Genomic DNA, 26,306 nt, shown 5'->3' on the forward strand with positions numbered 1-26,306 from the left:
GATTACTCTGTACAATTGCAGTGAAGCTGTAGTAGAGGTCCAGGTGTAGGGACTCGCCCCCTCCTATATAAAAAGATTAACAATTCTGAATATAATCTGAGGAAAAGTTATCTTGCCCTGCTTCAGTAATGAAAAGTCACCTATTTTTCCAACAAATTACAAGGAAAGGTTTTTTATTGTATGAGAAATCCACCCTACCACTCTGCAGCAGGGTCCAGGAATCACCTTTTGATTCCAAATATGGATGCTCAAATTTTTAAATTTAATAAAAAAGATAAAAAAACCTGTGGCAGTGCTTATACCAGAAGCAATAAACTCTGATTAGATCTCCCTATCTTTGTATCAGAGTCTCTTTGGCTTGCACAGAGGTGAGAGCTTTGGATGAGATAATAGCTTCAGACAAATGCTAGAGCATATGAAGTTTAAAGGCCCATTCAGATCTTGCACTGTTTAGGAAATTAAAATAATCAAGTATGTTTTCTATCATTGTCCCACATGTGCCTAACTGCCTGTGCCCCTCCATCATTCATCCTCGCAGAATGGAGGATATGTTGATACTTCTTCTATGGCACAACCTGGGTGTCTGCGTGCTATGAATATCTCCATCAGCACATCTTTATTAACCTACAAAACGGTGAAGAGTTCGAACCAAACAATCGAGTACCATCAACACATCAGAGATGCTTCTGGCATTTGTGTCGTATTGTTGTCACTTACAACTGAGTAAAATGAAAGTTTAAGAAGCGCGACAGCATTCTCCCCTCATGTATGATTGTCATGCATTTATCTTAGTGCAAGCAATTAAGCAATTGTGTGCCACCCAATCCAACTGTTACCTGTGTTTCTTCAGGTGGGCTTCATGAGCTTTAATTGATAAGAAAATGCAAGCTATCATTGTGCAAAGGTGACTGATGACTAATTGAACCTTGAACCGAAGACCTGGGTCAGCAACTTTCATAGAATCATGGAATGGTTTGGGTTGGAAGGGGCCTTAAAGATCATCTAGTTCCAACCCCACTGCCATGGCCAGGGACACCTTCCATTAGACCAGGCTGCTCAGAACTCCATCCAACCTGGCCTTGAACGCTTTGAAGGATGGGGCATCCACAGCTTCTCTGGGCAACCTGTTCCAGTGCCTCACCACCCTCACAGTAAAGAATTTCTTCCTAATATCTAATGTAAATCTCTACGCTCTTTCCATTTAAAACCTTTACCTCTCGTCCTATCGCTACACTGCCTGATAAAGAGTCCCTTCTCATCTCTCCTGTAGGTCCCCTTTAGGTACTGGAAGGCTGCTACAAGGTCTCCCCGGAGTCTTCTCTTCTCCAGGCTGAACAACCCCAACTCTTTCAGCCTGTCCTCATAGGAGAGGTGCTCCAGCCCTCTGATCATCTTTGTGACCCTCCTCTGGACTCTCTCCAACAAGTCCAGGTCCTCCTTATGCTGGGGGCCCCAGATTTGGATGCAGTACTCCAGGTGGGGTCTTGCCAGAGTGGAGTAAAGGGTCAGAATGACCTCCCTTGACCTGCTCCCACACTTCTTTTGATGCCGCCCAGGATGCGGTTGGCTTTCTGGGCCGTGAGCGCACATTGCCAGCTCATGTTGAGCCTCTATCAACCAACACTCCCAAGTCCTTCTCCTCACTGTTGCTCTCAGTCCAATCTGTGCCCAGCCTGTATTTATGCTTTCACTCAATCATTGTCATTGGTGAAACAGTGCCTGGACAGATTGCACCTCATCTTCTCACTAAGAAGCTCCTCAATATGCATAAGGGTGAGTGAAACAGAGCTTTGAAAGTCTATGGGGTTTTTTTTAAAGGCAGCGAAATGTTCTTTATTCAGTTTGAAATTTGAAAGAAGATGCATGATAGCTAATAAATACCTTTGCAGGGAATTTTCTTAGACTTCAGTTGGGATTTTGGACCAAAAAAAATTCCTCCTGCTCGCCTCTTCCCATTGTGCCAAGTTGATGAATTGGCAGAATATTAGCGGAATTTTTTTTTTTTTATTTCTATGCTATTAAAAAAAGTTAAAAAATCAGCAAGTGTGTGGAATCCCTTCAGTCCTGGGCTTATGTATTGCAAAGCCACTTCCTGGCTGAAAGGCTTGCTTATGTTGAGCTGAGTGCTGGAAGCTTTGGGTGCTTCTGCACAGCATGCTTCGAACCCTTTTGACAGTCACTTGTTTTCACTGCAGTTGGGCAGCTGCTTGTTGCAGAACGGCGATTTCTCTGTTTTGCCCGATAAAATCAAAATAATACAAGTTTATACTTAGTACATTTCCTCCGATGTTCCCCGGGCTCTGATGGTTCTGCCTGTTCATGAAGGCAAGTGAGCACCAAGTTCTGTTTTTCCAATCCGTGAAATCGTCACCCTCAGCAGTTTTGCCACCAAGCCGTTGATGTAGTGGGGAGCCCTGCTATGTCTAATGGGAGGGTGAAGCAGACTGGAGAGTGAGAATGGCTAGGCTTGAAATGATTTTGCTCATACTGGTAAGCCAGGCGCCTCCCAAACGCCTAGGACCACGTGAAACCCCATGCAGAGCTTTTAGATATTTCAAGATGTACGTTGTAAGTACTTGCAAAATTATTACCGGGTGAAGGTCTGCCTTGGGTAAACTTGTATGTTCGAAAGTATAGATATAACCTGAATGTTAGGCCATGTCATGTTGAGCTGAGGGAAAATGGGGGGGGCGGGGGCACACAACTGTAATAGCAATTCCTCAAGCCTTTAAAATGGTCTTCTTTTTCTAAGTGAAACGACTATAAAGCTTACCTTTCTTCTAACTCAAAAATACCTACTTTTTTTTTTTTTTCTAAATTGGAAGTAGAAATCTGTCTCAGCAAACTAATGTTCTGGATTTTCATTTCTTTCCTGTAAATGAAGTTTTTCTAACATGAAATTTGTCCTTTAAAATGAAATACATAAATCTAAGCCCCTGTGCTGGCCGCCGCTTGGACAAGGTGTAGTCTTGCGACAGCTTGGACTACTGTTTGAGCTAGAATAGTGTTAAATCCCAGAGCTTCAAGTGGCAAATCCCCCTCATCTACAGTGCTTGGAGAAGCAAAAGTCTCAGGGATGTTATAAGGGGATATATGTGTGAAGGAGGATTGTCCTTATGCAGCTTTTGGAGAGGTCTATTTGCAGCAGCAAGGATGGTGCCTTAAACTGGAGCAGGGGAGCGTATGCAGTCTTGTTTCGTAGACAGCATCAATTCAGTAGGGGGGAAAAAAGTGTATTACTGTTTAAGTGCAAAAATAATCACAAAACAAGAAACGCTTGTCTGGGAGGATAACGATATAAAGCGAGTCTGAAAGTCACTCATAAAGGACAGGATATTAAAGCCAGGGGTAGGGGAGGGGGCAGACTATTAATCTATGTGTCTGCGATGTCAAAGACACATGCCAAATGGTTCTTCTGCAATTTGGATACCTTCCAGCAGGGATGTTCACCAGGCAAAGTGCAGAGCTTGGCCTGTCTTCCCCCCAGCTCTCTGCTTTCTGGGGAAAGGGCAATAAATATTTTACAAGAAAGTGTAACTGGAGTAAACAGAATTGAACTCTGGAGCAGTTCAGGAAACACAGGGTGTGACAAACCCTCCTGTTCATGAGAGAACCGTGCTCTAAAAGACAGACTATAGGAGAAGCCTATATCCAGGCTACAACTGCATGACGGTCTGCCCATAAATGTTTTTTCTCCAAGCTTGATGCTGTCGGTCTCAGAAAGGGGCAGGTAGTTGAAGCTGCTGAGTGGGAGAGGTGGAGCCCTGCATTGCCTGGTGCTGTCTGGAGGGCTGGTGGAGGGGAGGTGGCAGGCATGATGGTAACACCTCTGCTAGGTACCATACACACTTAAAAGGAGAAGTGAGTAAAGAAATGGCCTTTGCCAGTAAATTATATGTTTTTTTCCCTTTGCACAGATTGCTTGGTACCATGGGGTGTATCTCAACGTGGAGCCTGAAGGCAACTCTCGAAATATTTTCTCTTCCCTCCTGACAACTTTCTCTGTAGGTTTTTGCTGATGTAGGAACAGCTTGATATTTGTATTGGAGCAGCAAACAGTTCACCTGTGGGGTGGTAGATTTACTCTGCCAGTTGTTAAGCGTACGTGAAGTAAGATGGATTCCTGCTTACAGCCTGCATGGGCAGGCAGGGCTATGGTTATGGCAGCAGCGCTGTTGGCTTTTAAAGACACCTATGAATGACTTGGGCAAGGTCACCGTGGAGGTATCTGCTGGAATCAAAAGGTGTTTTTAGCTAACCTGGCTCCTTGTCTGCCTCAAATGACAGGGGGTTGAGCTATCGGGCAGACAAAATCCCAGTTCCCTTGAATGGAGACTTTGCAAGTAGTCAGAGACTGCAAGGATCTTGCTTGATGCCGTTACCCCTCTTTCCTAGTTTCTTTGCATTTTTCCTTGTTTCCTTTGTTAGTTTTCAGGCATTTTGTTTCTGCCTTAAACTTGACAGACGCAGAGAAAGGAGAAATTAACATTTTGATGGCAATGCTTCTAAGGTATTTTAGGTTTTTTAATTTCAGAAATCAGCAAAGATGCATCTCATTACAGGTGCTAAAAATAATCACGGTCCTGCTAAGTGAATATTTTTTCTTACCCAGGTAACCAAGTTGGTGTTGCCTTAATCTGTGTCCTTCTAAAGCTGTTTAGAATTACCTCATCCTGAATATCTCAGAGACTGTAGGCAGAATTCATGGCAGACGCTGGTTATTTTCTCATAAATTTGAGGGAAATCTGGCCACGTTCTCAGGTCGTGCCAATGGACTCTGCTTGCTTGAAGTTAATGATGCAACGACACTGGGAGTCAGGTTGGAACCTGAACTGTTTGGCTGGAACCTGATCTGTGCCGTGTTCTTGCCTCTCGTTTACATCAGAGAGAGGCAGAGGTTTCACTTCACCTCGGAAGGAACAGAGAGATGTCTTTGCCCTTCCAGAGAAAGACACTTGCCAAATTTGCTTTTGCAACTTTTGAATAAAAAGGTACGGGAAAGTGAGAAGATGGGCTCCTGCGCAAACTAGGTTTTTATTCAATTTTTGGTTGCTCAGACTCCTGTTCGATGGAGAAAGTGGAGCCCGTGTGAACCTGTTCGAGTTAGCCGATGGGGCCTGGAGACTGCAAGGATGTAGCTGCGGCATCGTGCTGCTCGCCCCGGTGTTTCTGCTCTCCGAACAAACTGGGGGAGCTGTGTCGATGTGGCGTACTGCAGTGTAGATACACGCACAGCTGGGGCTTGTGCTTCACTTCCTGCCCCTTCCTATTAGGGACCGTATAAAAAGATCCTTTGTAAAGCAAGTTTATAAATAATTTAATGGCAGATATAAAATGCTTTTACTTTTTTTTTTTTTTAAACTGGCACTTTTCTGTAAATCTGTCTATATGAAAAATATTCCTAGCAAAGTTCACACAGAGAAGGCGTAAAGTTATTATTAGGCGTATAAATTGACTGCTTTCTCGTTTATATGCAGGGAAATTTCTTTAATTTATTAATCTGATTTGCATAGAAAATTACGGCCCTCATTGTCACTGAGAAGTCTTATTTAAGGAAGGTTTTATAAATGCTATAACTAAACAGAAATAGAAGAAAATACCTAAGTATTTTTCATTTTTTTCCCTTTCCAAAAATATTTTTGTTTAGATGGAACAAAAAATTCCAAAAATGTACCTATTGCAAGTGTCTGGAACTTGCTTGAAAATTGCTTAACCAATACGTATTTTGTTTTCTTATATTTAAATCAGGACAGACGAAAAAGATGATTGAACTTAAGTTTTAAAGTTCACTAGGGGGAAAAATAGCTTAGAGGAACTGTTCTGTGGTAACGTAGGAAGACACTTAATTAACTTGGGCTTCGTTTAAAACTGTGGTGTAAATCTTTTCAAAATGAATCAAAGTCTCTGCTGAATTATATCTTAGCCAAGTTTTACAGTCGAAAGGATCTTAAATCAGTAAGACCTGTCACAGTGAGAGCTGTGGTAGTGTTTTCACATTCTCTGCAAGCTCATCCGCTCTTGGACTTGAAAGTCTTTTCCCTGGGTCCATTTGCTCTAGCAACAGCTGGCTTTTTGAGGTGGCACATTAGCAGCTCACAATTAAACAGTATTCCAGCTAATTTGAGCTCAGGCAGATGAAGAACATCAATGACAGTGAGTTTCCTCCCTCCCACCCTCTGCTTGTTCAATTTAAAAAAAAAAAAATCTTTATTTTACTTTAATCACTCTGTGGAGACATGGTTGCTGGAATTCTCTCTTCATCGTGGTGTCCAGCTGAGAAATTGTTCTCCCATCTTGCTGAGGCGACGGGAGAGAGCATCAGCCCACACATGTTGCAGATGTGCAAGGGGGTAAACTGGGGGAAGCAATGGCAATTAAAGAGCATATGGTCAAAAATAAATCTGTACAGTAATGCCAGTCCATATTAATCACAGGATTAAGAATAATAGCGTATCCGTACAAGTAGCATGCTAAATCTCCTATTACATTTACTAGCCTTCATATATCTGTATCTGTATGTCTATCAGGGTGTCCTGTATGATATACTATATGAAGTGAGGGAGGATTTATAGTACATTTCGTGTAAATGGACCTGATAAGAACTGCAAAAAAGGCAAAATAAAACATTAACATCTGGAAAGACGTATGTCACTGGAATAAGACACACCAAATACGCCTATGAATGTATGAAAGAACAATAGAATTAAAGCTTTGTCTTAGCAGAACTATAGTATGCCAAGCTTTTTACAAATCCGTGTTAAAATGTCGTCTGAAAGTTTTCATCTCAAGCTCAGCATTGTGAGGAGGCTCCGTGCCATATCATCATTAACATGTTACTTTGTGAGACCTTGGCGTTTTGTTTGTAGGATTTATTTTAGAAATAACTTCATCCCTTTTTGAGATGGGTCTGTTTTGCTCTGAGGGTGCGCGCCTTGGAGGGACTGAGGAACGGGCAGAACTAAACTGGGAGAGTTGTTCAGCGTGCACGAGGCTTTATCAACCAAAGCAATGCTTTCAACAGGTCTGCTTGTATTACTTGTGTCCTGCGAGGATGGGTGGGGAGGGGATGGGGGCACCAACTGTAGCATTACCTTTGCAGCTGTGTCCCTATTGGGAGTACGTGGTCTGGATTGAGAACTGGTACTCTGCGTTCAGGTATGAATGTAAATTTTGGGAAGGGGATAGCACTGTCTCAGGCCTTAGGCTTTGAAAAAGTCTTTCCGGAGTGGCTGTTCTTCCATCATCTGGAACGGAGCAGATCTCTAAGAAGTCAATTATCTGTTAAAAAGTTGTCCAGTGTGAGACTGTGCTGTAAAAATTAAGCACTTAAGTGTCTTCAACCATGAAAAATTACAAGGGATTCTTCCTATCGGCACTTCCATGAAGCTGTGAAGCTGCTGTTACACAGTTTTCACAGAGAGGACATGGAAGTGGGTGATTCCTCCTGGAGATGGATGGTGCCCTGGGTGGAAGCGGGGAACAGAAGTGGGGGGACGGATAGGAGCGATACTGGGTTGGAGTAGTAGCAGCAACACCAGGCAGAGCTCTGTGTGTTGCAGCTATCAAAGCCTGTTGGGTCTTACTCAGCCTGAAGTCTGAACCAAAGGAAAACCCTGCTTTAGAGGAGGAGCTCTGTCAGGCTACGTGGTTTTCTCTGAAATTCTATGGATTTTTATTATCTTATTTTTTTTTAAAGGATGCAAAAGTTTCCATTACTCCATTAGTAGTGGCTTCAAAGAACCATCACAAGTTTCAGGCTAAGCCATAAAAGCAGGTGCTCTACATTAACTCAGAGACTCACTAGTGTATACCTAAGTCAGATACCTGCCTTTAATACCTTGCTGAATTATATCGGTATACCCATTTCTGCCCAGCAAAGCACTGAAATGTGTATATAAAGCACCGTTGAAAGTACTTAACCATGGTTAACCAGACAATTATAGTATTTCTATCTTATACAGTGTTTTAAGATGAATTAATTTTCCCAAAGAATATGAACGTATGTTTGAGTGTCAGAGACACTGTACCATATAGTGGTATTAGGGGCTCCTGATATTTCGCTTTCCGATGTTAATGAGAGAATGCCTTCATCCTGACAGAGGTGAGCAACGAGGCCCTTTGGAAGTATGAATGTACACCATGAACAATCAGACAGCTTTTCTTCCTCTGGGCCTTACTTTTTGTCTTCATCACCTGCTGCTCAGAGTTTCCAAGCGTGCCTCTGTCTGCGTTTCTCATTTGCAGAAATAACGTTATCTGGAAAGAAACATAATGCGTATGCAAAATATTATCAGAAGTACAGGGTGTCCTTGTGCCTGTCACAGGCAATAGTTGCACCCCATTTATAAGCTTGTCTCTGTGTAGTGGTACGTGCCAGGGCTGGTTTGCACAGGATAGGAATGGGGCTGCTTCAGAAGCAGGAAGAATGCTAGTAAGGTGCCTGCTGGAGACACACTTCATCCGACAGGAAAGATAATAGAATTGCTATTTTAAAGTCAGCTCCTAAAATAGAGAACTTTTTGACTTGATATTTCAATAGATATGGAATTATTTATCAGCCTTGCAATTCACACCATCTCACGGATCCATCACGCAAGAAATACCACAACTGTGCCTCTGCCAGTGTTTGCTCCTGTTCTGCCACTGATTGCCATCTTTTATCTCTAACCTTATTAAGTAACTGGAGTAAGAGAGGATAAGAAATAGAAATTCTCTCTGCTCAACCCCTGTTCAGTTGAGCATCTCGGCTGGCGTATGGTCTTGTGCCAGATTTTTGACCGCAAAGGGGATGCAACTTTCCTTGAATGCAAGCCTTATCTTTTAAACTTTTGCAGGTAAAAGCACCTGCGGGGAACTTTTTAGATAGTCTGAGAGACACTTCTCTTCTGTTGTTCTTGGCAGCGTCAAAATACTTCTGTAAACCTCCTAACTGAGAGTGAATGTGCTGCATGGTTGGGCTGCGTTGTGATTGTCGACGGGTTTGAGTACGAAGAGGCTGGCTAACGTGGGCTGAGCCACATTACTAAATTCCTCAAAACAGAAAGCAGTCATGATACTGCTGAAGCTTTCTGAGGTGGACAGTAACTTCCTGCGTGTCAGCATCTCATTTTTTGTGCCAAGTCTTCCATTCTTTCCGGCTTCCTCCCAACGACATGATACGTGTGCAGCAGCCCTCCTAGATTTACTGTTTTGCATCTGAACGAGGAAGCAGCTGCTGATGCTGTGATGATGCATGCAATCTAAGGCTGCTGGGCTTTTATTCCTGTCTATGGGGGTTTTCTTTGGCTTATACCAGGAAGCTTATTGGCCGTGGTCAGAGTTTTAGGATGGGCTGGGGACACAGTTAAAATACAGTTAATGGCATGCCTAGGTACTTGGAGATGCGCAAGTGCTTTAAATGTCCTAAACAACGACCTGATGTGGGTAGGAGGGATTTTTTCTGGATGACTGACCTCACAGAAATGTTTTTTAACAAGTTGCTTTGCTTTGTGCGATAGTTTCTGAAGAAGTGATCTTTTAAGATTAGAGTGTCAGTTTATGCATTTGAACAGCACAGAGGCTAAAGTCAAAAGGTGGCTTTGGTGGATGCCTCGATTTTTACGGCAGATGGCACAGAACTTGATCCTGATGAGGAAAATACAATTTTGTTAATTAGTGGACTGGGAACCAAAAACTGATTTTTTATTTTTCTATATTTTTTTTTTCTCCCTTGCTCTGTTCCTGTCACACCTTTTTGACCTGAACATTGCTACGGAGTAAGTGCAATTCGGCGTGGTTATGCTCCTTGTGCCTATGCTGGGCAAAGGCTGCCTTGCTGTGAAGGCAGCCCTTCTTGCTGTTCCTGTGCCCAGGCTGAAATCTGCCTCAGTAAGGATGAAAATACCCCAAGAGTGTCCCTTCCTCAATATATGTGCAACGCATGAGTTTTCTGTATTAATCACAGCTCTGAGGATGAGTTTGAGGCTTCTGTCTGGCTAAGGGCTGTCAAATTGAGTTTATTTGGGGTGATGATCGTTTAATGAAGCTGAAAAAGGACTCTAAATGCTGCGGAGCGCGACAGGATAAAAGAAAAATGCAAAACTTCTGTGATTGTTTTCAATTAAATAACAAATTATTTTTTTCCTAAAAACAATTGGTACACAAATGCTAAAAGAAGTACATGTTTAAATAGCTAAAAAGGTCACTTCTAGCCAGAGCATTGATCTGTCTGCTTGTTTCTCTAGACATAGATGGAATAACCTCCACGTTATTGTATTTAGCCAGGGTTCTGTGTTCCATCTACAGCCTTAAGCAATATCCAGAGCTGTTTTGACTGCTCGGTCTCCTTTTTGGTACCTGTTTATTCACACCAGCTGATAGTCTGCATTTCTCATCAGTCTTTCTCATGTTGAACGTAGCTCTTAAACTGTTCTACCCACTGTGGGCTATTTGCAGGCCACTGCAGACAGTTATGCTGCATGTCATCGTGGAGAGAGAGAATCAGAAAAATCGGAAATTCACAGATTGCAAACAAAGAAATAAATCTAAAAAAAAAAAATTAACTCTATGTTTATGGATGGAGTCCACTGCGCTGGGCAGGAGCAAGCAGGTCCTGGTTGCTTTTCGATGTATTTATGTATCTACTGTGCTGTATGCTTCGGCGCGGGTAAGCATGCTCATTAAGAATCCTGGGCTACTCCAGAATCTTAACACATCATTAGCATGCAAAGGTGCAGATATCTGTCTGTTGTTTCCATAATGCTATTCCATTTATATAGTTAGCACTTGAGGGATATGAACGACTCCATTCCCAGCTACAGCAACATCCTAAATAAAACCACCAAGTTTCTGCGGAAGTAATCAGACAGCTTGCAGGAGTTCAGATTCAGATCTCTCTCTGTCAACCAGCCTTTGAGTCCATCTCAAATGTCTGTGTGCTCTGGCACCTCATGTACCTCATTTGCTTTGTGTGAGATTTGGGTGTTTTTACTTAATACTTCCTGATGCAAGAGTCAAGGGATCTTTAAGCTTGATGTGCCAATACTGGTGAATAAAGGCAAACTTTATTTCTCTGGGTTGATTGAATTGATGGGTGGATATGTGTACTTAAAATTTGTGTGTTGTTGGTTGAATGTGTCAGGCTAATGGTTTCAGGGGCCATCTCTGTTGTTGACATGGAAAAGATGAAAACATGGGTCAAAGTAAGGTACCCTAAGAGTCCTCTTTCTTCTCTGACAGTCCAGATCCCACTAAATTTAATGGAAAGTACTGTGCCCAGTTCTGGGCTCCCCAGTTCAAGGAGGATGGGGAACTGCTGGAGAGGGTGCAGCAAAGGGCTACCAAGATGACAAGGGGACTGGAACACCTCTCTTATGAAGAAAGGCTGAGGGATTTGGGTCTCTTCAGTTTGGAAAAAAGACGGCTGAGGGGCGACCTTATCAACACTTATAAATACTTAAAGGGTGGGTGTCAGGAGGATGGGGCCAGGCTCTTTTCAGTGGTGCCCAGTGACAGGACAAGAGGTTACGGGCACAAACTTGAGCGTAGGAAGTTCCACCAAACATGAGGAAGAATTTCTTTACCTTGAGGGTGGCAGAGCCCTGGCACAGGCTGCCCAGAGAGGTGGTGGAGTCTCCCTCTCTGGAGACATTCCAAACCCGCCTGGACATGTTCCTGTGTAACCTGCTCTAGGTGACCCTGCTCTGGCAGGGGGTTGGACGAGATGATCTCCAAAGGTCCCTTCCAACCCTATGATTCTATGATCCAGCAGCAATGCTTTGGCCACCTGTGGTTCTGTTGTCAATAAAGGTTTAGAAATAACAAGGCAGTCTGCTGCAATTGTAATGGACATCAGTGGAGAAGGGTTTACAGCACATAGACGTCACAGACCCCCACCTCGTTTTAATTTTGAGCCTAGGCACATGAGCAGTAGTTTTGAATCTTAGTGTGGAAGTCTAGAATAAAATAATTTTGTAAAATAATAACACTAATAGGCATGATAGCTCATTGTGATCAGTGTAATGGAATATCATTTTACCACTGAAAATATTTCTCGTGTGTTGTGAAGTTTCTTAGAGATGCACTTAAGGGTAGGAAATTTTGAGCTATGCCAAGTCAGCCATCAGGCAGATTTGCTGCAGAGGAAAAGGTACTGCTTGAAAGTAGTGTAAGTATGACAAATACGAGACCTTTTCTTTATATTTGTACCTAAGCACACCCCAAAGTAGTGGAGGAGAAAATCAGAAAGGAATAATATGCTAACTTTGTTCTGAAGAAGGCACCCTGTGCTTAGAACAGGCTCCATCGGCTTATCTGTTTATTAGCGTTTGTTTAAGTCCTGTCTTGCTTCATTTTTTGAAGGCGGTTTCTTTGCAAATGCAAGGATCTCATAAAGGGGGAAAAAAATACTTGTTTCCTCGTCTCTACAAGCGATTCAGTCTCTTCTGAGATGTACCGAGAGGATTGTAGCTTATTCTGAAACAGTTGGCCGTCACATTAAATAGTTCACCCCCCTGTGCAGCAAAGAAAATAGGTGTCAGCCTCGCATGAGGCAGGAGTAACGTCCTGTTGTGTAAATCCGTGCTCAAAGTTAATCCCATGTTTAAATGCGCTGCTGTAATGCCTACTGAAGTTGGTGATGCCTGGACAAGGCCAACAAAGTGTCATCGGTACAGAAGAAAAATGGAGTGCTGATTCTTGTCATTGCGTTAGAGTAATTTCTTGGTTCCAGTGATAACTGTGAAAAATCAATAAATGCTCTATAATGGGCTATATTAAACAAAAATACACAAAACCCAAACAAACCGAAAAATAATCATTTCTTTAAAAAAACCCAACAAACCCAAACCAAAATAAAACCCCTAACAAAACATAAACAAACCTGTGGGAGGGTTCATAGGTACCCATTTTCCAGAAGGACTAATTGAAGCACAGGAAAGGTGAGCAATCTACAGTCGCCTTGTGAACCAGAACAAATTCACATGCAACCCGGAAACGTGCCTTTAGGCTCTTTTACTCGAGGAGTAAGACAGCTTGCTGTGAAAGAAGGTGTCTGGCTTCCTGCTTGGAAAGAAATTAAATTAGCATGGCGGTATGTGCTTTGTACATCTGCTGTGTAATCTGCTTTGCAAAATGCAGACATCCAGAGCAAGGATGCAGATGCTTCACTACTTGCAGAAGTTAATGACAATTATCCCAGTCTTTGATGGCAAACGAAGTCATGAGGCTCTCATTTCCACAATCCATCATGCCACCGAAGGCTTGCTGAGTGATGCTTCATGACGGGCTGGTGAGAAAAATATACAAACTCATATGCCGGTGTTGCAAATCAATTCTGCAGCAAAGTGGAAATAACTCTTGTACCAATAAGCAGCAAGGCCTATGAAAAAATACCCGTTTTCTGAATTTTCAACTTGCAGATAGCAGGAGAACCCATCAATCATGTTAGAGAGCTTCCATTCCAGCGATGTTGTTCTTAAAGACACACCAGATGAAATCGGACAAGACCAGAATATGCAAAGCCTCCCCTCCCGCCCCCCCCCCGGCCTTTTTTTTCCTTTGCTCCTTTCTAGAGGGTCGGGTATGAGAAGGGACCTTTTTTCTTTTTTCTTTTTTCTTTTTCTACTTTTTAAAAGCAAACCTGTAGCTGGAAAAAGCATGTATATTGGTTAAGTTTACTGTCGAAATGACTAATTAATTGCTTCACAAATGGCTATTAATCATACATTAATGAGATATTCTCTTTGCTTTGGTGAATACAGATTCTGTGGCGGTTCTCTCTCCTTGGTACCCCAAGCAGGCTAAAAGCATGCACAACTCAATTAATCTTGCAGCACCATGGGGTGTTCGAAACTGCTCACCAGCTGAAGAAAAGCAAATAGCTGGGACGTTTTAACTGTCCATATTTCACTGTGTAAATTCAGAAGCACTTAATCATTCCTTCAAGCTTGCTTTTGTTCCCTTTCTTTCTGCCTTGTTATGTGTGTTTGAAGCATATCCCGGACCACAAGAAAAAGGCTCCGATACATCCTGTTCCAAGCACACTCGGATAAACATGTGCCGCCTGTTGTCTTGCAAAAATGATGATCACCTTGCGTATAGTGAATAAAAATTGAAACGTGGTAGTCATGCTCTCAGTGTCCCTTGAAATCCACCTGTGTTGTTGCTGTATGCAGTGAACAAAAGTAAAAGGGTATCATGCATTGGGTTACTGTTTCATATTTATCCAAAGACACTTCAAAAAGTTAAGGTGGGTACACTACTCACTCTGTAATTATAGCATGTGGGTTGAGGGAAGTCCTGGTTGCGTGCTGTGCTGTCAGGAGCTACTGTGAAACACAGTTTCTGTATTCAGAGGTGTTGCTGGGATATATTAAAAACCATTGACCAATTGTGTTGACAATTAGTCATGAATTAAGATTAGATTTTTGGAAATGCATCAAAATCTGCATACTGAGGGGCGTAAGTCAGCCTCTTCGGGTTGGAATTGTAGTAGGAAGTTCTCCTAAGATTTATTATTTCTTCGTAGGTTTTCTTTCAGTTTGATCTGAGATGGATAAAACAGCCTTAGTCTCAGCAGGATAGGTAGGGATCAAGCCTTCTCCTTCACGTACCTTGATGTGTGACACTATTAAGTGTAATGTCTGCTAGTTACTAAGGTTTAGGTAGAGTAAGAACTGATGGATAGCTTCTTAAATTGCTCCTACTTCGAGACAGAAAGGCTTGGCCAGCTGAAAACACACACTCATGTGCATACACTCTTAGGCTTTCAACATGGTTCAAAACTGCCTGCAAACTGGCCAAATGAACAAACTGATAGCTATGGAGAGATGGTTTTTTGGAAGTCACTGTCAGTTGATGAACAATATGAAAGCCAAAGAAGAGCTCTGTATTTCCAATGGTTTTTGCCGCTGGCACTTCATGTGACCTTCTTTGGTTAGTTCAAGAGGCAAGTTCAAATATATCAGGAAATGGACAGATACAGCTGTCAGATGAAACTCACTGTCCAGTTGATGAAATTTTAATTTACTTTTCTCTTGTCCTTTCCCAACGGTTACCTTTCAGTTTTCCTCACACCGGGATTCTATAGATGTTCATTTTCTGAGAAAAATGTATTTGTTCTCTAAAGGGTACCACAGTGTGTTTTCTTTTGGCAACAGGCTGATGAAAACAATAAATTATTCAACCCAAGAATATCTAAAATGCTGACTCACTGCTGGTTCCTATTTTTTAGCCCTTGTTTTCATTAACTTCTACATTAATAGTCCAAATGTGCAGTTGGATTGAAACGTCCTGTGAAATTGCCCAGCTATCCTCAAATTCGGAAGCCTGCAGCCTCTAGTAACTGTTGTGATGTGTTGTTCCTCGTTCTGTGAAATAAAATATGGTCCAGATTTGACAAGAAAAGATTAATCTGTAAGCCATGGTCGCCACACCTCCCTCCAAAACAAAACAAAAAAAGCGCTGCTGCTACAGCTGCAGTAAAGGTAGGCGTTGTTATTAAAGAAAGCGTCAAAATGACCTTCTCCCAACTGTTGAGCTTTCTCCGCTTCACCTCTTTCATAATGAAAGCCAAGAAGTAAGTTCAGAGGACACATGCACCAAGTACACTCTTGAGTAATTTTAGCTTTCTCATTCATAAGGGAAAACTAACACTGCAGGTTATCACCATAAAAATAAATTTGTTTTCACTTTGCATAAACTAGACAGTGTAAATTATTGTTTCTCTGTGTGTTGAAATCAAATACTGTGGTACATGAAAACAGATATTCATTGTACTGATGGGAGTCTTCTGAGCTGCGCATGTGAGTCAAAGCCTCTGAGCACTGTTCACAGGAGAAATTTTCACTCCTTTGAGTAAACCCGTTTATTTCAAAATATTTCTTTGGAGAAGAGATGGTAAGTGCCCATTTGATATGCAAATTCTGGGTTTGTAATTGCATGGTATGTGGCCAGTGAGTAAACTAATGGTATGTGACCAGCATATTTAAAACACTCTGGCTGCACAAGCTTTAAACCATTGTAGTTTAAGCCATCTCAGCCCAGGAAGGACATGGACCTGTTGGAGTGGGTCCAGAGGAGGGCCATGAAGATGATCCGAGGGCTGGAGCACCTCTGCTATGAAGACAGGCTGGGAGAGTTGGGGTTGTTCAGCCTGGAGGAGAGAAGGCTCTGGGGAGACCTTATAGCGGCCTTCCAGTTACCTGAAGGGGGCCTACAGGAGAGATGGGGAGGGACTCTTTATCAGGCAGTGTAGCAATAGGTTGAGGGGTAATTGTTTTAAACTGAAAGAGGGGAGATTTACATTAGATATTGGGAAGGAATTCTTTACTCTGAGGGTGGTAAGCCACTGGAACGGGTTGCCCAGAGAATTTGTGGCTGCCCCATCCCTGGAAGTGTTCAAGGCCAGGCTGGATGAGGCTTTGAGCAGCCTGGTCTAGTGGGAGGTGTCCCTGCCCAGGGCAGGGGGGTTGGAACTAGATGATCTTTAAGGCCCCTTCCAACCCAAACCATTCTATGATTCTATGTGTCTAACGCAGGCCAGCTGCGCAGGCTGGGGGGGACCTTTGCCAGGGGCAGCAGGGCCCTGGTGGGAGAGGACTCCCATCTGCTCTTAGGTCTTTGTGTATATTTTAACTTGTAGGTAGTAAAACTCAGTGTAAAGCATAACTAGACTGGTAGCAGTCGTGGCTACTGCAGAGGGCTGTTACTTCTAACCTAGCTTCTCAAGGTGAATGTAAGAAACAGTCTACATCCTTTCGCTTTTGTTTTTCCTGATTAAGGAAGAGTTGAAAGGACTTCAGGGAATTATGTGTTGATTTTTGTTCTCTTTAAAAACTTCATAATAACGAAGTTTTCAGGTAAGAGGCCTTTTCTGGATTCCCAGGAAAGGTGGTTCCAGCCAGTGGGGTGGGGCAGGCCCGGCGAGGGTGTGAGGGGAGACAGAGGAGGAGACCACCTAGAAGAACTACGGTGGTGTTCTGTAGTTCTTCTGGGAGGAGGCACAGACTGGGGGGACCCGTGCCACCGCAGGGAGAAGGGTAAGCCACCTGGGGAAAGGTTCTTGCCTGCCCACGGGGCCAGCTCTGCCCTGCCATGGCCGTGTCCCCAGAGGTTAGGGGCTTCTGCCATCTCACCTGGCATCTGAATTGCCCTGCGTATTGGGCTTGTGGGATGGTATTCTTAACATCTCTAATATTTTGAGTTTTGTGCGTTTCAAGACCCAAGTAAAGATCGTGTTTAGTGGGATAGCTACCATTGTAGGCAACTGATGTTTTCAAGTATTCATCACATGTTGTCTAGCTTCCTTTGACTTTTTTTGGTTTTGGTGTTTTGATTGTTTGTGTGGGGGGAAGTGTTTCTGTTTCTGGGTGGGTTTTTTTTTGTTTCAGTTCGATAAAATCATTAAAATAAAAATAGGTCTGCAAGGGACCCACGTAGATGTAGCCAAAATGCCAGCGCCGAGGCAGATCCTTTACAAGTGCCTGCCTAACCTGCTGCACAGGACTGCCAGCGATGGCAGCCTGCTCTTGTTTGGAAACTTTTTGCTCATATCTGATGTGAGTCTTCCTTGCTATGGTCTAATCCCGTTGGGTTTGATCCCATTAACAACGACTACTGGAGCAGATGATTCCTTTCGCAAAAGCTCTTCCCTGTTGTTAGACTTCTCCCTTTCCCTCAGTCCCTTTAGGTTAAAACAACCCAATGGTTTCACTCTTAATAGACGGATTTCCTAGACTTGCATAATCTTAGCTGTTTTTGGAGTATTTTCCAATTCTTTCACGGCTATCTTTTGATGTGCTTGAAATGGGTCTCTGTATACTAAGGATAGCACTACCAGGATGATGTAGAGTGTAAGGAACATCCTCATGGGGACATGTAAACTAAATTAAGATACCCCGCATGGCAGTTTACTGTTTTGCAGCAGCGTCATCTTGATATTAGTGATCCTTATCTTAGGTCCTTTCTTGAAGACCCAATGCCTAACCAGCCATTCCCCAATAAGCATTTCTGCATCTCGCCTCACTAATACCTTTTTTGAATGTCAGCTTCCTTTTCTAGACCCTTTATCCAATAAGTCTGGATTATTGTGAAATCCTATGCTGTCCCTGAATACATGGTCCCTTTCACTGTTGTAGAATCCCCAGACTTAATTGCAAATGGAAATTGAATTTCCAAGTTTTTTAATAGCTAGAGAGCATCAAGCAATACCAGACACTTGTAAAACTACATAAAATAGGTCCCTTCATCTCAGTACTGAGCTGCTGGTTGTTACACCATATCGATAGCTAACCAACTTGTTGAAAAAAGGTGAAGTTGGGTCCTGTCTGAAAGCAGCTCAAAATCTTTATGTTAAGATATCATGAGGTGGAAAACACGATTGCCTTGAAATTAGGGCAAAGACTAGACAGACTAGTTGTTTTTAAAATGGCTCCAGACTGGCATTTGCTTATGTGGCTAAAATTTGCCAATTGAAAAATCTTTGGAACTGATAAGGAGTGTTTCTTTTATAATAAGCTTTTTAAAAAAGATTTATGTAAAAGATTTTTAAAAATATATATAGCTCGAGAAATTTTCTAAAAGATCATTTAAACATGTTATCAAGTTTTTCTAGGAGTTGTTTGCAGTTTGATCAGTTTCTGGTATTTTCCTGTGATTTTCAGTCCGTGCCCTGACCCCTGTTTCTTTGTCATCGACTTGAGTATTTCAGCAGCGGACTACTACGAGGTCTCCCGATGTTTTGCATTTGTCAAAACATTTATAAAACATGCCTTTGTTGTTCATCTCAGTCGGATTGACTTGTCATTTTCAAAATGAGTTTCATGCAGCTCCTATATTGTAGCAGATGAAACCTTGCATTTTTCTGAACAGTGCTTTGCTTAAATATATCCTTTTCATCTACTGTCACTATTTTTAACTAATGCTTTAAAAAAACCAGCTAATTTTTATACTACGTCTTAATCTCAGACCTTACCTCAGATTATGCCAAACGCATTTTGGGTTTACCTGTTTGTTTTGCCTTGAAGAGATTTGGGCTATTCTGAGCTGAGCCCCGCTGAAGATCTGTACTGGCTAAAGGCATGCAGACACGCATTTCATGTTGTGGCCAGAAGGGTACTTAAAGCCGTTGGCTGCTCCTTCATGCATAGGAGCCAAGAGGGATAAACATCCATGAGCTTTTGGGTTGGGGTTTTATTCCCATGCTTGGTAACAGAAAATACGGAGGTGACGTTCCCCAAATTCCTCCTTAGCATCTCCTTTGGTTGTGGAGTTTACAAAAAGAAGACAGGTTTCCTCTGTGTTTAATCTGGTTTGTGCTGCAGATGCTTCCTAGGAGTCGTCTTGTACGCTCTTTTTATCTGGGCTCTGTGTTTCTTAATTCTCCTCCGCAACGATTGCGTTCTTTTTCTAACACAGCTAAACATGGAAACATTTCCATATATTTAGTGGGTCCTGGGAATTTTCCTTTCAGATTTGAGAAAACAACAAGCTGACAAGCTTCTTCTTGGCATGACACAGCATGTGTTAATCTCTGTCGTTTCCAGGCTACTTTGTTCATAGTTAATTTGTTAAATTCTTTGTGAGAACAGGCATGTTCCCCACTGAGCCATCGGCACAGCTGCAAGGAGAGCCAGTGGCCAAACAGAGCCCACTGTGCGCCGTGTATTCAGAGCTGGGATGTGAAGTCAGACCGGGGGCAGCGTCCTCAGAAGAACACACAACTGCTTCGGGGTCGCCTTTGTACCCGATAACGCCAGCCACTGCACCCAGAGTTGCGTAAAAGGGAGAAAAGAATGGTGCTTTCAGTCACCTTTTTTTTTTTTGCTTCTCAAGATCTGCGATGTTAGTTTCATGCTTTTTACGCGATTTCAGCTCATGCTGCATACGGCACTGCGTGCTTTCTCTGAAGTGCTGGATTTGTAGCGTACTCCCCAAAAGAATAAAACGTCGCTGGTGAAGAACAGATCGAATGGTGTTAACTTAGCCAAAAAAAAAAAAAAAAAAGAAAAGAAAAAAAAAAGAGAGATAAATTGTCTCATAGCTCTAACTTAACCTTATTGTTCTCAAGCAACATGTTCCTATAGACTATCCCTTAAGGTGGCAGTATCGTAAGATCCCTCAAAATATTACGAAAAAGAACCCTGCAGATCCTAGCCACTAATCCTAGAAGCCTCAGCTGATCTGTCTCAATTTTGTGAGGGTCTGAATTTTAACTCTTCTGTCACTGAAAATCGGGTCTTCTCAAAATACCCCAGGCTACGTATCAACCACTTGTGTAAATGCTGGGGGAAGCAAGAGAGATTAAGCCCTTTGTGTTTACCCCTGTTTTTATGGAAGGCCTTTCAAAGGCCATTGATATGAAAATGGCACTTGACAAAGAGCCTGTGGACACTTCGTGACTTGTGCATCCCCATGCATTTCTGTGAAAGATTAGCAGGAACACACCACTGCAAATTCCTTTACAAGTAGGGCATGCTGTCCAATTTACTTCTGTGATGCTCATTAATCTAGTGTTGGACTCGGGTGTCTGTTTATGCGTAAGAAATTAAAAATTGTTTCTTTGTTTTCCGTTTCAGAAGCCTTGTCCGGTTGCAAGTATCTGAAGAGTCTTTTAGTCCAGCTTTTGAAGCTCTAACGGAGTCTGCAAGGTAAGGAGCGCCCTCTTTAATAAGTGCTAGAGGGTCAGCTGTCCAATGCAGTGCTGGATTTTGAGGAAGCACCTTTCCCTGTACTCCTGTTGGTTGCATTAGTGGCAGTCCCTGTGATTCAGAGCTGAACATGGACAGTCCTGTTTCAGTGTCGCTACCAGTAAGACGCATAGCTAACAGAGTCCTGGAGAAACCAGCTGTCTGAACAGGTATTAGCATTTAAAGAGATATTTAGACGTCCCACATCAGCGGATTTAATTTCAGCTTGTCAGCTGTTTTTCTACACCTTCGTTGTGTTCAGGGAGACTGGTTGAACACGAGGTGACCTGCAGGACACTTTTTTTCTTTAAACTTTATTACACAGCTGCACGAGCGTATTGCCTGCGAGTTTATGAAACTGGTTCTGACAACAGGAAAAGAATAAGATAAGGTCCAAACCATGTGAAGTTGGCTGTGCCCCATGGAAGTAAATAAACGGTTGAACGAACAAGGAAGGAGGAGCAGATCAAATTTTCTGGAGGGTTCAGTTCCTGCTCCCCCCAGCCCCCGCCTCCAGTTTACATGGAGAATACAGAGAGCTCTTGGGAGTCAAGCTTTCTTAAAAAGCTGTCCTCTTAAGTTAGAAATGGGAGAATTTTTTGATGATATTAATGCTATCTTGTGTTGCTCGGGGTAAACAGAGGAAGGAAGAATGACGTGCTCAACTTTTTAACCTTTTGTGATTTGCTTGAGTGCTATATGCGTAGCCGGCTTCTTATGGCATGGTGGCATTCACCACTGCCCTTCCTGAAGTTATTTCACACAGGCAATCCTTGTTAACCAGGGAACCTTTCAGGACCCAGCATTGAGAGTGGGAACAGATCTCTTGGGCTGCCCGCTCCATGCTTGGTTCCCGTGAATGCTTGACGGTAGCCCTTTGCATCTGCATGCCTGTCTGCTTGTAGGCTGTCAAAGGCTGTGACCTGACTTTTGAAATGCAAGTGACGTACCAGGCTAAAACACCACTGTTAAAGAATGGTTTGGGGGGGATTTTCTTGTTTGTTTTGTTTTAGTATTTTATTTTATTTTGTTTTGTTTTACCACATGAGGCATTGCCTTTTCTGTAAGTAGAAATGGGATTGTCAAGTACATGCTAAACGCCGATCTGAACCACAGCTTGCTGTTTCCTCAGAAACCTGATTGCAATGATTTATTTGGGTTATCAGCGCTAGAACTGTAACACTTATTAATTTCAACAGCAACCATTTTGAACTACTCTATATCAGGCAAGGTCCTCCATCTGGAGAAAAACAGCTAAGTTGTACTATATTATGTTCCCCTTGGCCTTGATGGGCCTCGAAGTCTTCCTTTTGAATGGGACTGGCTCTCTGGAAGATGGCATTCAGGGATCAGAATGACAAAGCTCATTTGTCATTTATTTCCCAGTGTGACTACAGGGAGCTTGATAGAGGAGGAGTAGCTTTTTACCCGTCTCTAAGGGTAGCGTGGTCTCCTTCGGAGTCTGCGTTGATTGAGAACACACCATATTTGTATGGAGAATTTGGTGAATGTCAGATTAACTACTGACTAGGGAGGAAAGGGATACAGCCTGCCTGATTTACAGCTCCTTCAGCATGAAATCATTCAATCTTATGACAGAATTTTGATATCTAAAGCCTGCCCAGTGATGCTAGTAACTTAGAGACATGTGTTGCTTGGCCCAAGCATTTCTGGCAAGCTATCTGCACCTTCTGCAAGCTCAAAAGTGAAAGCCGGGCTCCCTTAGTGGAGACAGGCATTGAGTAAACAGCTGTCAGCCTATAGTCTAGCCACATCTGCATTCCTGAGAAAGCCAGAGAGAGAGAAATAAGTGTATACTCATTTGATAATAACCACAATAATGCACTGAGATTACCTGGGCTTTCTTTTCTTTTTCTCCCCCCCCCGCCTCCTGTCTTTCTGGCTGGGGGGAGAAGGGGGAGTTTGTTATAAAAAGGTCAAACACATAACTTTGCCGCTTTCAGCCGTCTCTATTCTTTTCTTTTGCAATTCTTCTCTCTGATTAAACTTCCAGATAAGTCTAGGCACTGTTGCCCAGCCCTTCACATTTAATGATTTTATGCATCACTTGCTCTTGGCACTGCTCACAGGCCTGCCATCTCCACTGCAGCCTGTGATCTTCTCCTCTAAATGTTTGACATCCACCAGCATTTCTCTTTTGCTCCAAGATGCCTTTTTTTTTCTTGTGAGGTCTGGAGAGGGAAAATGATGGCGGACAACCCTGAGACGAATTACCTAATACCCAAGGATTTTCCTTCTCAGCTCTCCTAATGGAAGGAAATTCTTTCCTTCCTATCTTCCTTTTTATTATAAAAAGGCAAACAAAAAACCCCAAACCTACAATTTCTCCTAGATCCAGATCCCTGCCCCACAGCTGAATCTCTTTAAATGATTACAAAAATGAACATGTAGCCATCCTCAGAGGATACTATATGGGGAGCGAGCTGGTTAGGCCTACGAGGATTTTTCTCCTGTTTTTTCGTTGGTGTTTTTTTAAAAAAAGTTTGGTTGTTTTTTGGGGTTTTTTTCTCAATGTAAAACTGAATATAGAGTTTCTATCCTGGTATTCAGTGGCTTTTTTCAGAGAGATATGTAGAGTCAAGAATGGAGTGAGGAAGGCAAAGAGAGCACTGTTTATCATGTCACCTGAGGAAATTGAACTGAGAGCAAGACTTGGGTCTCTGAGTGGATGTGGTTTTTAAAAAAGAAAGAAAAAAAATTATGCATGTTTACCTTTTTGAACTCATCTATTGAATTCTGCTGGTGTAAAACAATAAATGTATCAAAGTGTTTAGACAAAATAATCAAGGGCCACTCACAGATTTTACATGCAGAATAGTAACCTCCATTTTAGGAAGCTGTTAAGACACAGTTGGTTGGTGTCTGCGTGTGCAAAATAATTCAATACTTCTGTTTTCTTTACTCTTCCCTTAATCTTGTGCTGTTGGCTGCTGTGGAAGACAGGGTACTGGACTACGTGAGACTTGGAGTCTGATATAGTACATCCGTTCCTATAATCTAACCAGAAGAAACTGTATTTCTTGTGTGCCCAGAGACAGCAAAATGAGGATTTTCTATATAAAATTGCAATTCCAGTGTCAGCGCAGTGGGAATGATGGAATGTTTGCTTACTGAATTTGACCTGTAAGAAATTCAAATGGCAGTTAGCAACAAGGCAGCCTACAACAGGAGCATTAAGCCTGACAGGTGCTGTCTTATATCTTCTCATAATGCTTAAGATGGACCATAGCTCCACCTGTATGTGGTAAAGTACTAGGTACAGTAAAGAATTTAGCAGGTTAAATGGAACAAAGTGGGTTATGCCAAATGATGGGTTTTGCATGGTTCTGATAATGAAAACAGCTTTCACCTGGGTACTAGAAATAGGCTTGAGGACTTTAATTGGAGGATCAGATGCTCACAAGATATATTCATTGTCTCTTAACCACGCTAGTTGGATTTTAGGGTTCCAGCTAATTTCTTCCATGTGCTGTTGAGTCGGCAGTGGGGCAGGCACATCTGAAGTTTGCCAAAAGGAGCTATTACCACTAATGCCACTATAACAAAAACAAAAAAAAAAATGCATGCTGGACACGGAGGAATCCACAATGTAAGATGCTTTCAAAGTCATCCAGTTTCTTGGCCCCATTATCTGTGTCTGCACATATACATGAATAGCATCGAAGGAAATGTAGGCAGGTACTTGTAAAACATTTGAGGAATCTTTTAAATCACTGAGGGTCACGATTTATTCTACCTATCATGCTTTGCGTTTACCTCCCTTTCTGATGTTCATGTCACCCATACTACTCATGGTAGCTCTTACATCTATAAGCTAAAAAGAATACACTGCAGTAATATTTTATTGTTGGAGAAGACTTTATAGGGTGGATTATGTGCCATAGACCTTCCCTAGCCACACGCTGCTGGCTGCTACAGGGACAGAATAAGAGTAAATGCTGTTACCTTTGGGGAATGTGCTGTTAATCACTAAAGGTACACAAACTGTTAATTGCCTGGGTAATGAAATGTTGGTTTCTCCATTAAAGAGATTATGTTTGAAAAGCACTATCACCTTCATTACCTGCATTCCAGTACTTGTATTCAGGGTCCCACTTGGGTCTCCTAACAACCAGTGATATCATGCACGTGCAACTCTCTAGCCTTCGCCCTTTTGGGTAGCTGTGATGTCTTTTACTGCAGCAACAGCAGAATATGAAACTTGGACCATGGCAAATAAAGAAAGACAAAATTGACCTTGCGTTTTTTAAAATAGTGTTTAAAATGTATGGAAATGTGTTTTATGGAAGAAAGGCTAGAGGCTATCCAGTCGAGGTCTTAAATAGTTGCTATGATGATACGATTTGCATAGAAAGAGATTTCTACCACTTAGATATAATTAACATTTACTAAATAATATCAGAATTAAGAGTATGACTTTCAGAGGGCAACAGTTCATCAACATTATGCACTCTGCCTTCTCTGTGGAGTTTGTAATAGCAATTACTACAGTAGTTCATTGCCCTTTGTAATATAATCTTTTTCTGTCTCTGTGGGGATTGCAGCAGCTATGAGTGTAGAAGTATCCCATTCATAGATGCTGTGAACTCTACGGGCTGCTCTCTGGAGCCTACAATAGCGATGAGCATAGAAATAGCTTCTTCAGAACCACCACCAATTCATTTTGTCCTTGTTTTGTCTGTTTGGTCTGACCTCTGAAATGTGACTTTTGTAAGGGTTGTAAACTTGAAGAGGGCCAGCAGCCTGGGTGTCTCATCTCATACCTTTTGCGTTAGCCTTACAAGCAGTAAGGGGAATGTTGAAATACCCCAAAGCTGAATGAGGTCTTCAGAATTAAGCTGGATGGTGAGAAAATAACGAGTGTTAAAATCTTCCTCTCCAGGACTGCCATCAGTTTTCCAGCTATTGCATGTCAGGTTGTAAGCCCCTCTCCCTCACTAGTTACCTTCTATTCAATTTGCATCGTCAGCTTTACGCGTGCAAGCTATTGCTTAGCAGCACAAAAAGTAAGCCCAGGCATCTAAAGTACATTACATGCAGTCCCTTTAACTAAATGAGTCTCTTTAACTGAATTAGTTAACTAAAATTAGTTTAACTAATTCAGTTAGTTAAACTTAAGAACTAAAGTTGACTTAACGTTTCATTTGACAAAATTTACAAGGCTTGACTTTTTTTTATCTATAATGGCGATTTTAATCTAAGGACTTGCTTAATACACTCTTAACTGTTTTGGGGATTTTTTGTGGGTTTGTTTGTTTGTTTTGTTGTGTTGTTTTTTAATTGTAAAATCCCAGTTTTATTCATTGTGCAAGGACTATTGAGAACCATCTGATTTGGAGAGGCCAACTTCTAGGAAACAGATGGTATTTAAAAAGGTTTCAAATCTTGCTGTGGCATCTTTCAGAAATACACGTGTAACTTCTGCCAAAGCTTGGAGATTCATTTTTCTTTTGCCTCCCGAGAGACGGTCACTTTTTCTTGGAATAGATCCCATCTCCCAGACATGTATTGAAGGCATATTTAAACATTTAGCTTTGGGCTGCAGATCAGCCTTTTGTAAGTCCCCTGTTGTGCTAGGATAATGGTCCATGTAGCTAGAATTGTGGAAACTCTACATGT

General features: G+C 42.2%; 1 long non-coding RNA gene across 1 annotated transcript in view; it reads left to right on the forward strand.

Annotated features, from left to right (window-relative positions):
- LOC141743810 (uncharacterized) overlaps positions 1–26,306 on the forward strand; it is a 202,368-nt gene that overhangs the window by 87,244 nt on the left and 88,818 nt on the right. Inside the window, exon 2 of the long non-coding RNA XR_012587204.1 lies at positions 20,556–20,627. This is a non-coding gene — a long non-coding RNA (uncharacterized LOC141743810). The remainder of the gene's footprint in view (positions 1–20,555; positions 20,628–26,306) is intronic.

This window comes from Larus michahellis, chromosome 5 (assembly GCF_964199755.1).
Source record: "Larus michahellis chromosome 5, bLarMic1.1, whole genome shotgun sequence".
In the NCBI taxonomy this organism is placed as follows: domain Eukaryota; kingdom Metazoa; phylum Chordata; class Aves; order Charadriiformes; family Laridae; genus Larus; species Larus michahellis.